At 39.6% G+C, this 16,181-nt stretch overlaps 1 protein-coding gene across 3 annotated transcripts in view; it reads left to right on the plus strand.

Annotated features, from left to right (window-relative positions):
- Positions 1-16,181, plus strand: part of Ntm (neurotrimin) — a 953,915-nt gene that overhangs the window by 543,026 nt on the left and 394,708 nt on the right. The gene's annotated exons all lie outside the window — the stretch shown is intronic.

Genomic DNA, 16,181 nt, shown 5'->3' on the forward strand with positions numbered 1-16,181 from the left:
TCGCAATCTCCCTTACATTTAGGTGGGACCACAGGACAGTTCTGCACAAAGGAATGTTAGCAAAAATAATATATAGATCAGTTTATAAAAACCTTCATGTGAAATTTATCCTGCTCTTTCTCCTTGTTATTCCTTGTATCTAGATGTCCCCTCAAGCCTCTTGTGTTCATAGATGAGGCTATTGTAGGTGGCTGGATCTAGGGTGTGTGAATATAGATTAAGGATGTGATGATTGGATTAACCCACTGATTGGTTTACTGTTGTTCTGGGTGTGGGTAAAGGGAAGCCCCACCCTGGGTGAAGGTAGCACCAATACATAGGCTTGTATTCTGGATGAAATATAAAGGGAAAGGTGGAAGACAGGCTTGCTGACTCTTGCCTACCCTGCTATGGACTGTTTCTCCTCTGCAATGCCCCCTGCCATGCCACCTGTCTTGGAGCAGCCCACTATGAAACAAACCCCCTACAAACTGTTAGCTAAAATAAAACGTTCCTCCTCTACCTTGTATGTGTGAGGCATTTTGTCTCAGCATCACAAAAAGTAACTAAGACATTTCTCATGCCATCTGGATAGTCATGTCTGCAATTACCTTGGAAACCTGCATCCTCTGTGGCAGATCTACCATCAGCCAAGTCCCTGAATGAAGACACTGTGCAAGGCTTCTACACCCAACCCACCAGCTGACCAGGAACCTTTTTAGATCACCACACAAAGGAAAACTAAGCTTCTGCTTAGTCATCTGAGATTGTGGAGTTCATATGTTATAGAAGCTACCATTATTATATTTAACTCAACACTCTGTTATTATAATTCACATTATATAGATATGTTTTTAATTCTAAACTTCTGCATTTATTGAAATTGCTTGGCAGCATTTGGTGATTTTTGCACATGTCTGAAGGTGAGAACTGTGTCCTTTTCAAAATGAAGCCTTGAATGTTTGATTTTCAGTTGCTTCACTCTTTACATCTCTTGACCGAGTAAAATTTCTTCTTTACTCTGCAAGTCCAGGAAACCAGTGACAAAGGAAAGTTTTACCTTGAAGCAAATTAACACATATCCATAATGAATAGAATGGTGACATACTGTAATTAGTGAGAATACATCCTAGGTGACAAATGGCTCATTAATGGCTTGAGGTTTCTCATTCAGTGTAACCTTTGTACTACAGATATTCTAACACTCAGTGTTTTCATTGATTCCTGGTAAAGAGACAGGTGGGATGACTTGTAGGCTTGTTCTTAAAAATGTGGAAAACAAAGGAGAGAAAACTTCTGCCTGAGGTCAAATTGTTGAAGAAAATCAGACATTGGGCTTTTCTCCAGTGCATCTGAGTAAAGGAGAGAAGAAGCAGGAGAAAGGCAGAGTCCTGGGTTCACAATCTACCAAGGATGGAGGTGATGCTGGAGACACTGAGGGCAAAGGTGGCTGATTCCAATTCAGTTGCATATACTCTGCATCTTCTATGAGCCAGGCATTGTTCTTGGGGCCAAATTCCTCTCTCACTGAGCAGTTTAAATGAATGGAGCCTAAGCCTGAGCTTGTATACATGAGAAAAAAGCATCATTTCCTTTTGTGCAACTTGCACAGACCAATTAGAAATGGAAGCCTTTTCTGTACTAGGCTGATGATATCATTCATTGGAACCCCTGGATGGATAAACAGAGCATCAGTAGCACTTTGGTCAGTTGTTAAGCCCTCTCAGTGACTTTCAGCAGTGCACATCTATACTCCAGCAGTAAGCAGCTATTAGGAAATAAATAAGTAAATAAGCAAGTAATGCACAATGTTGGAAAGTACTGACTGAAAGTAAAACATGGGTTGAGATAAAAAGATCTAAATATTAAACAAAAACAATTCACTAGATAATAGAATAGGTAAAACTCTTGAAGACAGAGGTGTAGACAAAGACTTTATGAACAAAACTCCAAATACACAGGAAATATTACAAAGAATCAGCAATGGGATCACAGCAAATTTTGAAGGAAAGCATCAACAGAGTGAAGAAACAACCTACAGAATGGGAAATATTTTTGACAGTTATTCCTCAGACAGAGGACTAATATCTAGAATATATAAAGAACTCAAAAAAAAAAATAAAGAACTCAAAACATTGACCCCCCCAATTTAAACACCTAACTAAAAAATGGGCATCTGAAATGAATAGGCACTTCTCAGATGAAGAAATACAAATGGCCAATAAATTCATCAAAAAAAAAAAAGCTCATTTGAGAAATGCAAATTGAAACAACACTGAGATTCTGAAAGAATGACCATCATCAATAAATCCACCAATACCACTAGTGAGGCTGGGGGAAAAGGAACCCTTTTCCATCATTGGTCGGGAGTGTAAATTGGCAAGAGTGTTATGGTGATCAGTATGGAGATTCCTCAGAAATCTAAAACAAGATTTATATTTGACCCAGCTATTTCCATGTTTATAGCAGCACAATTTATAATAGCTAACTCTTGGAAACGGCCCATATGTCCATCAACAAATGAATGGATAAAGAAAATATAATGTTTATACACAATGGAATACTACTTTTCCATTAAAGAAAGATGAACTTGAGCCATTTTTTGGTAAATGGATGCATCTTGAGACCATAATCTTAAATGAAATAAACATACAATTTTAAATGTCACACTATTTCTCTTTGTGAGAGACCCAGAGTATAAATAAAGAAAAAAATGAGTATTGTATTAGGAAATAGAAAGAACTTTTTGAAATGCAAAGGGGAATACAAGATAGAGGAGGAAGAGAAGGAAGAGGAAAGGAATGTAAGGGGAAATAATGGAAATAGAGCTTTTGTAAATGGAAATGGGGAGAAGGGTTGGAGGATGAGGAGGGGAAAGGGATAAAAAAGAATTGAGATGTTTTATGTACATGTACAAATACCCCATGAAGAATGTGTTCATTATGTACTGTAAGTAGGGAGAGAGGGGGTGAGGGGGAGTGAGAGGGAGAAATGGGGGGGGAGAGAATTTTGTTTGCAAGAGGGCTAGGGAGTACAGGTTAGGTAGGACTAATAATGGTGGGGGAGAGCCCTGCAAAGATCCATGGGAAGAAAATGCTCCAGAGAATGACATGTAAGTGTGGTGAACTCACAGGAGAAGAGCAAAGCAAAGAGCAGGACATCTGGAAATTGAAGAGCACACAGTAGAAAAGGGGGCTTCAGGTACACTTGGCTAGGAAGCTGTGGTGTGCTGCTTCACAGGAAGGTGACTGCAGATACCAGTGATGTACTGTGTAATTCGCAAAGCTAGAGAAAGGGATTTTGAACCCCACTTTAAGGAAATGGCAAGTGTTTGGGGAGATAGAAAGGCTTAACCTGATCTAAACCTTAAAAAGTATGTACACTTAGAGAAATATCACATATATCCCAGTAATACCCCATCATATAAAATCCCAAATTTTACATCTTACGTCTTAAATTAAAATAGATTTATAATAATCAGTAAAAGAGGGGTCTAGGGGCCTTCAGTGTCTCTGGCAGCTATTATAGAAAGTAAGGAACAAATAATGGCAGAAGCACACATTTTAGGAAATAAGAATTAAATAATCCCATAAAAACAAATAACCCAACACCTGTACTGGTTTTATTTGCTGTGTGTGGATGCCTTGTAATTGGGTGTGGAAACTGCCCTGGCTGTCACAGATTCGTGGTTTTGTGCCAGTCCATAGCTGATGCCTATCGTCCATTGTATACACTCTGGCCAAGAAGGTCTGGGTTTTCTAACTGAAATGTTACCCATCTCGAGTCCACTATTTATCACTTTCATGAATCAAATCATAAAATTGTAAACACTTAAAATGTGCATAATTTCCAATTTGTGGTTTACCTGTTGCCATTTCCAGGATAATGCATTGTGAAATTAAGCTGCATTTTATGAGCATGTGTGAATGCGTGTGTCTGTATAAGCAGGTACAGATTTGGAATTAATGGACTCATAGAAATCAGAGATGGATTAGGCCTAATGAGCTGTTCAGAAGAATTATTTAGTACATATTTCATATCTCTATTCAGTAATCAAACCTACACACTGTGTATACTAAGAAAGTGAAATTTTTACCTTTTTTCTCAATCCCTGCATTATCTCCATTTATGCCTGAAAATTAACATTGCACCCCTAAAGCATTTGCACCAACTTTATTAAGCATTCAGTTCGACATTTCCCTGCCCCTGGGGTTACCTTTCGTATTGAAAAAGTAGTTTCTTTGCAAGTTGCTATTAATATATAATTAGTAGTGGGTATCAGGCTCCAAAGACTACACCAGGATGCTGGCCTAACTGCAGAGCAGGTGGCGGGGAGTTGTCAGAATCTGAATCCCTCTGCTCTCTCCAGTTCTTTCCAGTTTTGGGGAGTGACAGGTCTAACATTCAGAATGTAGTAACTGGCAGACTTGGCCATTTAAGCTGAGCCTAGAGGTTCATATACTTAAAAAAATTATCCACAGCATAGAATGCCCCTGATGTCTCCTATTTCACGTAAAATACATGTGATCTATCTCTGGTTGCCTTTGTATACTTGGTTATTTCCATTCTGGCTCATCCTGTTCCCTTTAGTACACATGTCTACAGACCTTTAATATCATATTCACAATGTCAGTTTTTCTACTAACTAAAAGGAGGAAGGGAAGGAAAGGTGGGGTACTTAGTGGTGGTGTATAGTATTTTTTCCAAGAGAAGAACTAAGCTTTTGATCCTGTAAAGAGACATAAAATCTTAAAACTGCAAGGGTACCTGGGAGATTTGTTCACACATAGTGAAACTTGAGTGACCAAGCATCTACCCTGTGGATTTTCTATGCCTTGGTTAGATATAATACATGAATACTTACCCTAGACATATGTACTCAGTTCTTGTAATTCTACAGAAAACACTTTGAGAATGTATCCTGTAGTGAAAAAAAGGACTGTGATGATGGTACAAATTGGGACTTAAATTGAACTGTGAAATGGCTAACCCAATTATTTGCGAAGTTTATTCTCTTATGTGTAAAATTGGGCTAAATAATGTAGTCAGCCCTCCTTGTCTGCAGTTTTGCTTGGCACAGTTACAGTTACCTATGATCAATTATATTATGAACATTTTAAATGGAAAAATCAAGAAATAAAGAATTTCTAAATTTTAACTTGCATGTCATTCTGAATAATGTGATGAAATCCCACAAACCTTGCCCCTAATTTTTGTCAGTGGGTCTGCACTGTACCCTACCTTCCTATTAGTCATTTAGTAATGACTTGGTTATCAGATGAACTACTGTGATACCACAATGCTTGTGTTCCAGTAACCTTTCTTATACTTAGTAACTGTATCAAATCACAAGAGTATTGTAGTGATATTGGCAATGTGAATATGCCAGACAGAAGCCGTAAAGTGCTTCTGCAGAATTATTGTGTACTACTATATAATTAGTAGTTGGTGTTGAGGTGGAAAGACATCAAACCGAAAAGGGTGAGTACAATAAAATAAAATATTTTGAGTGACCACATTTGCATAACTTTTATTGTAATGTCTTGTTAGAAATGGTCCATTTTATTATTAGTTATTATTGTTAATCTCCTACTGTGCTTAATTTGGAAATAAAACTTTATCTTTGGCATGTATGCACAAGAAAAAAAAAAACATCAGGACTCAGGATGATCTACAATTTTAGGCCTTGGGTAGGAGAGTTGGAACAGATTCTCTAAGCATAAAGAGAGGCCTCTTTACTCTAATATCTACCTGGCAGAGTCATTTTAACAATAATAATAAGAACAGCAATGAAAACCAGCAGCAGCAGCATTTAATGAGGACCTGTCAACTGATAAATACTTTCAATGGGTCACCTCATTTAACAATCATAATTATTTATAATAATTGCACAAGATAACATGTAAACACTCCAGGATTTTTTTTTTTTTTTTGGTTTTTTGAGACACGGTCTCACAATGTAGTTGAAACTGATCTAGACCTCACTATGTAGCCCAGGCTGGTCTCGAACTCACAGCAATCCTCCTGCCTCAGCTTTCAGAGTCCTGGGATTACAGCTTAATACTTAACACTCTAGGATTTTGCCTGGCATATATTAGATATTAAACTTGTCATTTTACATCATCAATACATTAAGGTACCAAAAATAGAAGGTGAAAATATGTGGCCCAGATTAGAAAATGGTGGAGAATAGCTTCTCCCACCCATGTTCTGGCTCTTGCCAAAATTTCCAAGTACAAGTGTCTCCTGTAGTGCCTTACCTATATTTTGTCTCAGAGCAGACACACTCCATGCTTGGACACTCTCTCCTCTGTGGCCTGCTCAGCCTGGGTGAGTTCCCCACGCCTTTCTCTCCTACTCCTTTTTTTCCTTTCCACTGCAGACCCACGTAAAGTGGAAATTCTGCAAAGAGTGTAAATTTCCCCTTTCTAGGAGCTTTCCAATCAGTACACACCTCTTATTATCTTACGTTTCTACCCTTTGCTGCTTATAAACATTCAATTATTTATTTAAAAAATAATTACTCAGCATCTGATAAGTGGCAAACATTGTCCTCGAATCTGATACCTAAGAAGACACTGAACAAATAAGTGGCCACACGATACAGTCAGGTAGTGATGAGTGCACTAGAGAGGAAAGCAAGCTTGTAAGGGAGAGCACCCTGAGGAGAATGGTCTGATTTCAGACACCTTGGTTAGGGACAGTCCTTCTCAAACAGGGTTATGGTTTATAGCTCAGTGTTCCCCAAGAGCCTCATGTGCCCCATCGGTCAGGATTTGGAAGGTAATTGGATTATGAGGACATCATAACAGATTTGCTGTTAAGAAGTGACGTCTTGGCTGGAAGAGGTGGTTCCTGTGCATGTGACCCAGGAGGGTATAGTTTAGTCCCAGCTCTTTCCTTCTTTCTCTGCTTCCTGGCTGCCATTAGGTGATTGCTGTCCTTCCTTGAAGCCAGAAGACTATGGCTAAAAATGGGAGACAAAAATAAACCTGTCCTCCTTTAAGTTCTGAGTGTTGGATATTTTGTCTCAGTGATAAAGGAAATGACTAAGTGAAAGGTCTTTGTGTGATTAGGTGAGCCTGTGCACCTTTCTGGATGGGACCGAACACATCCTGGCAGAGGCAATAGAAAAGACAAAGGTACTGAGGTGCGAGTTTCATTGGCTGAGATGGAAAAGAGAATAGAGAGCAGAACCCAGGCAAAAATATGTTGCCATGGTAACCTTAAGTTTTATAAGTGGTGTTATGGAACACCACTGGAAGGTGTGATCACATTGGATGCTATAGATCAGAAATATTTTCCATTTTTTTGTAACTAATTTGCATTTATATGTCTAACCCTTGTTAAATTTTTAAGTTCTTTAACAGCAAAGATTATATTCTATTGGCATGTCCGCATGGCCAACAAGACACAACCCTCCAGGGGACCTCCCTGTGCTCCCACAGTCATGTACTTCCTCTGTCTCATTAGCACTTCCTATAATGTAGGAAAAGGCCCCTTTGGGGACTTTCTATCCTTTGTTAAGCTCACATTGACTCACAAAGTATGAAACAACTTCCAACTGGTACATTGTGAGGATGTCCTTGATGAAATTCCCTAGGAGTACCAGTCCATTTGCTTTCTTGGATGAATAAACACTATGCCACTCTCTGGACTTTTATTGTCATTTATGATCAAAGGCTCAGTCACATTGCCAGGCCCCTGTTGTTCATGGTCCTGTGATGGTTGAAATTGATGAGATATCCAGAAAAAAATAATGTGTGATGAATATTTTAACAAAAAGGGCACAAACTGCTTTTTTATTTTGTTGTTTAATTTTAAAAACTTTTTAATTGTTTTTAATAAGTAGATAATTAGTATTTAGCTTTTAAAATTTAGTTGATACATAAAATCATACACATGTATGGAGTATCGTGTGAGATTTTGATACTATATGGTGTAATGAGCCAATCAGGGTAAAATGGCTGTTATTAGAAAGAAAGGATAAGTGCTGGCGAGGATGGAGAAATGGAGCCCTTGCACATCGGTGATGGAGATGTTCCAGCCCTTACGGAAAACAGCATGGAGATCCCTCAAGAAGTTAGAAATAGACCTACGATGTAATCCTGGCAACCTCTTCATTAAATGCACATACCCAGGGAAAGAAATCAGTGTGCTGAAGAGATATCTGAACTCTCATGTTTGCTGTGCACTAGTCACAAGAGCCAAAAAATGGAAACAAACTAAGTGCCTGCCCACTGATAGATGGATAAAAGATGTGTGGTGCACATGAAATCGTGCGATATTATTCAGCCAGGAAAGGATGAGATCCCGTCTCTTGCAACAATGTCAATGGATCTGGAGGACTGTTTGCGAAGTGAAGTAAGGCAGGTGGAATCTAGAAAAGTCGACTTTATAAAAATGGAAAGTAGTATAGTGGTTACTAGAAGCTGGGAAGGGTAAGGGACAGGGCTAGAGAGAGTTGTCAATGGACACAAAAATACAACTAGACAGGACCAGTACATTTGATGTTCTAGTATACAGTGGGGAGACAATAATTAGTGATAATAATGTACTGTATACTGAAATAACCAGTAGAGTGGATTTCAGATGCTCCTGGAACAAAAAAAAAATCATAAATGTATGAGGTATGCTCACTTACCTATGATATTATTGCTTTTGTTAGTAGTGGGTTGTTTGCTAACCATATAGCATATACCAGTGATTTTGTGGTCTCCAGTTCCCTAACAATTAGACTAAGTTGTAAATAAAATATTAATTAAACATAACCTATTTTTAAAGGCCATGCATATCTACAATTCCTATCAGAGAAATATTTTGAATTTTTCAATTCATATTTTTTTCATTTAATTAATTAATTGAACTGTTGTGGTGCTGAGAATGGAACTCAGGGTCTCTTGCATGCTAGGCACACACTCTATCCCTGAGCCATCTGCCAAAGCCATTTGTATCACTGTTTCATCCCAGGAAGTGATAACGGGTGGGACAGGTGCTGATATAGTCTGGTGCAAGTGAGTGGGCAGGGAGAAGGAGTGTGGATTCCTGGCTGCCCCATGACTGGTTCTTCTTGTGTGTGTTTAGAACTAGCTGGTTCTCCACAGTCACCCGGGAAGTGTTTGATGAAATTCTTACTTGAGGTACACAATCACTGTTTCATGACACTGGGATCCCAGTGAGTATGATTTTTACTATTGTGAAATAGTTCCGTATTTTATACAAAATACATTCTCATTTCATACTTCATGTCATGTGTATAACAGGTCTATATATGCAAAAAATAAACTGAGTACCTGTGTCCTTTTGCCTACCTAGTCTAACGAGTAGAACTTTCCACAACCTGTGAAACTCCCTGTGTTCTCATCTGCCCTTTCTCTTATGAGAGGCTGACTGCTGCCTTGAACTTCTTAATTTATTATTTCTTTTCCTTAGAGTTTTGTCAAATATATCATTATTCCTAAAGAGCATATTGGCCAGTGGTGCCTACTATTTTCTGTTTATATGAAAAGAAATTGTGTGTATCATCCTGTAAATATTTTTCATTTAACACCATGATTTGAACTTAATAAGTCCTGCACAAAAGCAGAGTTCTCTGGGATTCACTTCAGATAATTAACTGATCCAGAAGCAGTCAGTCCCACCAGTTTAATGCCCTATGAACCTCTGTGTGTGTGTGTGTGTGTGTGTGTGTGTGTGTGTTTGTGTTTACACAATGCCTGCTAAAAATAAAAGGTATGGGAGTATATACCAACATCCTCAATTTACAAGTAACATGAATCTTCTTGTGTTTTTAGTAACCATTAAATATTTAAAATTTAAGATTTTAGTTTTCATAAGCAGATAAGCTTATTGTTATTCAATCTAATAAAAGTGAAGATAGGCCATGTTCTGGACTCACACTGCTTGCTATTCATGGGTAGGGGGCTTTCTGCAAACATGTTCTTACCTGTAGAGCATTGTTCTAGGTCATACTTACTGGCTGCAAAGACCAATGAGTCAGTCTTTCTGCCCTCAGAATCCTATAGGCTGGCTAGCTCGGGAGCTGCAGAAGCAGGAGCTCAGAGGGAGCCTGAGGAGTCACTGCTGGCTTGGGAAGGCCATGTTGACATCTGTGACATGGGATTAGACCGGAGGAGTGCAGAAGGGAAGCTGGGGGGCTGAGGGTAGTGAAGGCTGGGAGAGATCTGAGTCTGCCAGGACTTAGGAAGGCTGGGCTCTGAAGATCACCATTGGATTGTGGCTGGGGCAGTAAGATATCATTCTACTTGACTCATTCCAAGGGGGAGTGAAGCTCTCAGCTCTAGACCACCTGAGCTGGCCTCTCCACCGGTACCCATGCCTCCATCTGCTTCAAAGTGAGCCCAGAGCAGCCTGGGCCTGTCAGCATGGCCAAGCTGAAAAGTGCATGTTCTGGTGGCTATGGCAGATATGGTTTCATGCAGCAAATATCAACTGTTGGGGACCCCATGCCAGGTGCCACTGTAGGCTGTGTGAAGTAGAGTAAATTTTTGACTTCGGAGAATGTGCATTCCAGGGGAATGAGACAAACATGAGCACACTACGTGTGCAACATGGAACATGTTATCAGGTGACACAGATAAGTGGAGAGTGTGGAGATAGAAAAGCGCAGGAAGTCTTTGATTCCAAACAGGGTATCCAGAGACAGCTTAATAAACGGTTTACCTATCTGTCTATTCTAAATTGTCAACAAAAATATGCATTATTTAGGCATACAATGAAATATTGGAAAAAACCGAAGACAACAGTTTATAGCAATATGCATGTGCTTTTTCAACATTTGAGGGAAAACAGTGGCACAGGTTGTGTCAGAAATGTCTCTGTGTCTAAAACCCTGTACAGCCATACTGTGGATCTTCATTTATCACCCCAAATCATCTTCTTCTACCTGAATTGCCCCTGTCATAAAGAATAAAAAATGGCAGCACTTGGTCCCACTGTCACTGAAAACCTGTCTCTGATCAACAGTAGAGGAAATGGGAGATGCTACTGATTGCAGCGATGATCATTCATGCCTTGATGAGCTCCCCAGTCATTGGTGGGAGCTCCGAAGAACAGGTCTGGGATCCTTCTCTCAGGAGACCCTCCCTGCCTTCGCAGCTTGGGTCTAAGCTCAGGAAACACCAGGCCAGTTGGAATAGGGGATCTACCAGGGCAAATTTTAGCCCAAGGTTATTTGGAATCAGTCACATGGAGGAGTTTAACTGCTCTGGACACAGGCGCCTCTTAAAGACAATAGCTGGTGACGGAGCCAGAAGTCATGAATAGATAAACCAACAAGCAAATAATGGAATTAATAACCAGATAGGGTAGCAGAGCCAGGGCTGTGAGCTGAACACCACTAGATCAAGAAATGTCAGCTTTTCTCTCAGCTTTTCCTCCACCGCGCCAACTGTCAGTAATTTAACTAACATTTTGTAAATAAATGTGGCACTCGGACAGCTGTCAGCGCGCCTGCTGTAAACACTCCTTTTGTCACTGGAAGCTGGCAGTGCCTCTGTGTTTCTCCTGTGAGTGTGGCAGGCACTGCCAGTTGGCTCCTGGGCCTGGGACTGTCAGGGAATACGTAGGGACCTGGGAAAGGACACTGGGAACTTGTGTGTTCTGCCCCAGGAGCCCGACTCCTGTGCACCTATGCTGGGACACTGGGCCCATTTGTAAAGCACCTGTTTTAATACTTGTATATTCCCCAAGTTAAAACCGAGACTGGTTTCTAAATACTTTTCCCTTTTAGCTTGAAGTCCCACCTCTTCTCTCTTCCCCTGTTCCTCCAATGGACTTGCTCTTCCTAAATAACTTATTTATTTACCTAGATCCAAGGTACTGAATTTACTGTTGTCTTCTGTAGCTGCTGGATGATTATTTAGGATTTTGTAGCTTCAGTCTCATTGGTTCCTGAGCAGAAGATGGATGGCCCTGGACTGAGCCTTAATTCTCCCGGATTTAATCTTTAAATTTTATTAAGTTAGTGCTGCAGAGTCCTTGCTTCCCAGAAAGACACACACTCTCTCTCTCCCTCCATCTCTCCCCACTGCTCTGCTTCTTAAACTATACCTAAGCCAAAACATGGGCAGAGGAAGAATCTGTCTTAATATTGAGGCCTCATGGGCTATAAATTTGAGTTATTCAGGGAGGAGAAGGTGGACTGGGTAACTACGTATTCAGAAATATATTTAGTAACAGTAAAAACTCTTTGGTGGACATTTGCTGAAGCCATTTTTGGGAGGGAGGTGCCTCGATGCTTGGAAAGGGTGTCACACATCTCATTTACAGCTGCTGCATGGTGGAGTGGGGATTCCATCCCACGCAGCTTAATTCCATGGCCCATGTGTTCTTATCTTCTTCCCCTTTATAGCTATTCTGTGTGCTGGATATGAAATTACCAATATTTAAAACCATAGAACACAATAAAATAAGCCCTCCGTGAGAACTAAGTAAGGAACCAGATTTGATTTTTTTTTTCTGATGAAGAAGGCATCTTGTAGTATTGTTGCAGACCATGTGGGACAGTATCCCGTAGAGCATGCCATTGTATCATATACGGAGACTAGAGAAGAATGATTAAGATAACGGACTCTGCAGTCCCCTGGGAAATTTACTTAGCCGCTTTGGTAAAGTAAGAAGAGCAATTTATAGAAGCCACTCTGTAGAGATGTTCTGAAGATTAAATAAAATAGTCCACATAAAATATGTAGTAGTGTTTTGGTCAATTAACCATTCTTTTATTTGTCAAAATATTTATTAAGTGCAAGTGATGTGTCATGGGTTCCAGCGTGAATGAGAGACATAATATGTTGTTGGAGGTTGTGGTCAAGTGAGGAGAGATAGTGAACAACAAACAAGATATATGCAGGTATGTCAGACAGGTTGGAACCCTTGATGGGCACTGCTCAGGTGGCTGCAGAGAAATGACATTTGTGCAAAATCTAAACGGAGAGAAAGAGTTGGAGCTGAGTGTTGCAGGGAGAGGGGGCAACATTCCTGTGCCAGAGAGGAAAGAGACTGATATGTGCAGCAGAAGCAGCGATGGGCAGAGTTGGGAGCAGGCAGACCTGCAGGGCTTCCTGTCCAGGCCCATGTCACATTTCATTATGCCTGAGAAAGTCCTCAGAGCAAGTTAAGTGAAGGCACGGTGTGCTCTGAGTTTCCTGGTCATGACATGGTACTGCTATCTGGCCTATTAGAGTAATATATAGACTTGAGATGTGGATGGGGTGACAACTGTGGGAGATTATGCAGAGTCCAGGTGAGGCACAGAGTTGGAGTTGACCCTACTAGAAGCAGTGATTCCTGAGAGGCGTTTATAGATGCTCTTGATGGTTAGGCGAACTAAGCTGATGGACTTAAGCTAGTATGGGCATTGCTGGTCATCGCAATATTTGTGTTTTGGGTGAATTTAAAATAATAGAATACTGGTGCTTGTTTCATTATCATTATTGTAGGATTTGCATAATAAACCATTTTTGTGTTGAGACGTACTCGGAATTATTCGCCACATTCCTACTTTGAATCAAGCAGGGATGCTATGGTGTAGAAAGCATCACTATGTACTTTCCCTACTTAAAATCCACTAGGATACCTACTTTTTGTTTTTAACTCCCCTTTCCTACTTCACATGGGAGATTTAGATTGATTTCTTGTGTTTTCTTGCCAAAAATACTTTCTCCAATATCCAGTTTGAGTCCAGGGTTGAAAGGAAGTGGCAGCCAAGCTGTGTGTGTGAGTGTGTGGGGCTCACAATTAGGGGAGTAGCAGGATGCGATGGCCGGACTGGTCAGGAGAGGACGAAAGTGCCGGCTCCCTGGCGCCTCTCATTAGAGCCCCTCTGCCGTGCTCCCATTTATTCCCACGGCCAGATTCTCCATAGCGCTTCTTTCCTTGTGCATAGAGTATTGTATTTTAATGAGGACCACTTTGTCTACTTTTCCTTCTTGAATTTCAGGCCAAAATGACAGAAGAACCTGTCCTGGATTCAAACCCTGTCTTATATAAAGAATAGGAACAGACATAGGAAGACAGTGACAACTTTAACTTTTTTTTTCTGGTACCGGCGATTGAACTTCGGTCCTTCCTTGTGCTTGCAATTCAGGCGGTGGAATCACTGAGCTAAATTCCCAGCCCCAAATTTAACTTTTTAATAAAGCATGGGCTTTCACTATCATTAGTACTGATGGTTTATTCTTAGGCTAGGTCAGTGTTAAAGTGTCAGCGTTGTAATTTTTCTCAGGTATTACAATAAGCCGGATTATAAGAAGTGAGCAATCTAGGAAATCATATGTGTGTGTGTGTGTGTGTGTGTGTGTGTGTGTGTGTGCATGTACAGAGAAGATTTGTAAGTATCTAATTAACTTCTAAGAGTATCAGTATAAATTTGATGTTCAGAATGATGAACCAGGGATATCAACATTTTAAACTATATTAAATTACATCCCAAGATGCTCAGATTCTGAAGACATTCAAGTGAGCTATATATTTTAAGCAATTTGTCATCAAAGTTGTTAAAATTAAATGAAAATTTTGGAGTATATAGGATTAAACTTCATTTTATCTTACAATTTATTTATGTGCTACCTTACATTCCTGTGTATAGTACTAGAAAACTGAGATATAACTATCATATGTTCAGTTTTTAATGGGTCTTAAATTTTGACTGCCTTCAAAATAAGTGTTATTTCTTCAGATGCCTTTTATGAAGCCCTGGACACAGTTAAATGGTGAGTTATGAAACCACTGGCCAAAAGAAGCTGCTTTTCTAGATGGGCCACTGCTCTGGGAAAAAAAAAACGTGATGCATGGATGGGTGGTGTTGAAGACTGTGTGGAACGTGAATCATGTTAGTGAGAAGACAGTCAAGTCACTTACTGTGTGTTCCAAATGTGTGTGTGCGCTTTTCAGAAACACTCTATGAGATAGAACGTCTTACGATTTCCACTTTACAGATGATGTGAGCATGGCTAAATACTTGTACAAGAAAACAACACTGAACAAAGGTTCCTATTGTCCAAAAGGTAATCCTGTTTTAATCCCAAAGGAAAAAGTCCAACCTATTTGCTTTCTTAACTCTTTAGTTTTCAACTGTGAAAACCTGAAGAGCAAACCCATGAGTGGATATCGCTCCCTGTCTATGAATTCAGCACATCTACTCTATTATTCCTGCAGAAACAGAAGCTCCACAATTCCACGCAAGAGTAGAGTCAGCAGTTTATGTGTGTGTTTTAGTACCCCCTTAGCAATTAATTATTCCTTTTAATAAATGCAATGAAAAAGAATTGCTATTGGACTCGTACTTTAATTGAATTAATAATTTATTCTGGCTATTAATTTTTTTTAATATTCTGTGTATTATTTCTTGTTCTATTAGACAGATATGGCAGAGATATAAAATGTGAGGCTACATAGGGACTGTGTGGGTAGAGCTCCTTTTATAATGCATGGACTGATGATAGGTATTGCTATTAAGCAGGTATGTGTTGTAGGGAGAGACCATGAGATAAAGTGATGTCTTCCAATCTTTGCAACAGTCAATGAAGTCCTTTGGATAATTTCTTGGGCAGAGGTGAATAAACTATGACAGTCACTAGCATACAATGCAACATTTTTAATCTGAAAGTGACTTCTGCACTGACCAAGTCTCTTCCCATTTTTCCAGGTACAAAATGATGTATTCATAGGTCTGCCTTACACTTAATCATGATAATTTGGTTCTGGATTTAACTGTGAAAAGAAGTCATAATTTCCTACTTCTGGTAGAGATTTATATAGTATTATACTTAGAGAGATGGCTCCTGTGTTAGAGTTTTAATGAAGCTTGGGTTGAAGTTATTTTTTTAGGGGATGAATGCTCAATAGAATGTTTCAAAAGGTAGATTAAAATGTGAGATTCTTTTAGTTTGCACATAGCTAGTCCTCTAAACCTGACTGCTTTTTGTGTAAGATTACTGGGCCAAACTTTAAAACAATGTTCCCTATGATACTAAAAGCATTCTTTTCATCAACTTAGCTGGAATAATTATTTGTTCAGATATTCACTTATCTTACATGCATTGAGTGTTTACTATGTGCTGGGCGTTACTCAGAGTGTCAGGTTACACTGGTGAGCAAGACCAGTGTCTTTCTCTCTCCTTATTTCAAGGGCCAAAGTAGATGATAAATATATAATTAAAAATGGGCTGTGAGGAAAAGGA

The sequence above is a fragment of the Fukomys damarensis genome, unplaced genomic scaffold (genome assembly GCF_012274545.1).
Source record: "Fukomys damarensis isolate Sample0158 unplaced genomic scaffold, DMR_v1.0_HiC HiC_scaffold_16, whole genome shotgun sequence".
In the NCBI taxonomy this organism is placed as follows: Eukaryota; Metazoa; Chordata; class Mammalia; order Rodentia; family Bathyergidae; genus Fukomys; species Fukomys damarensis.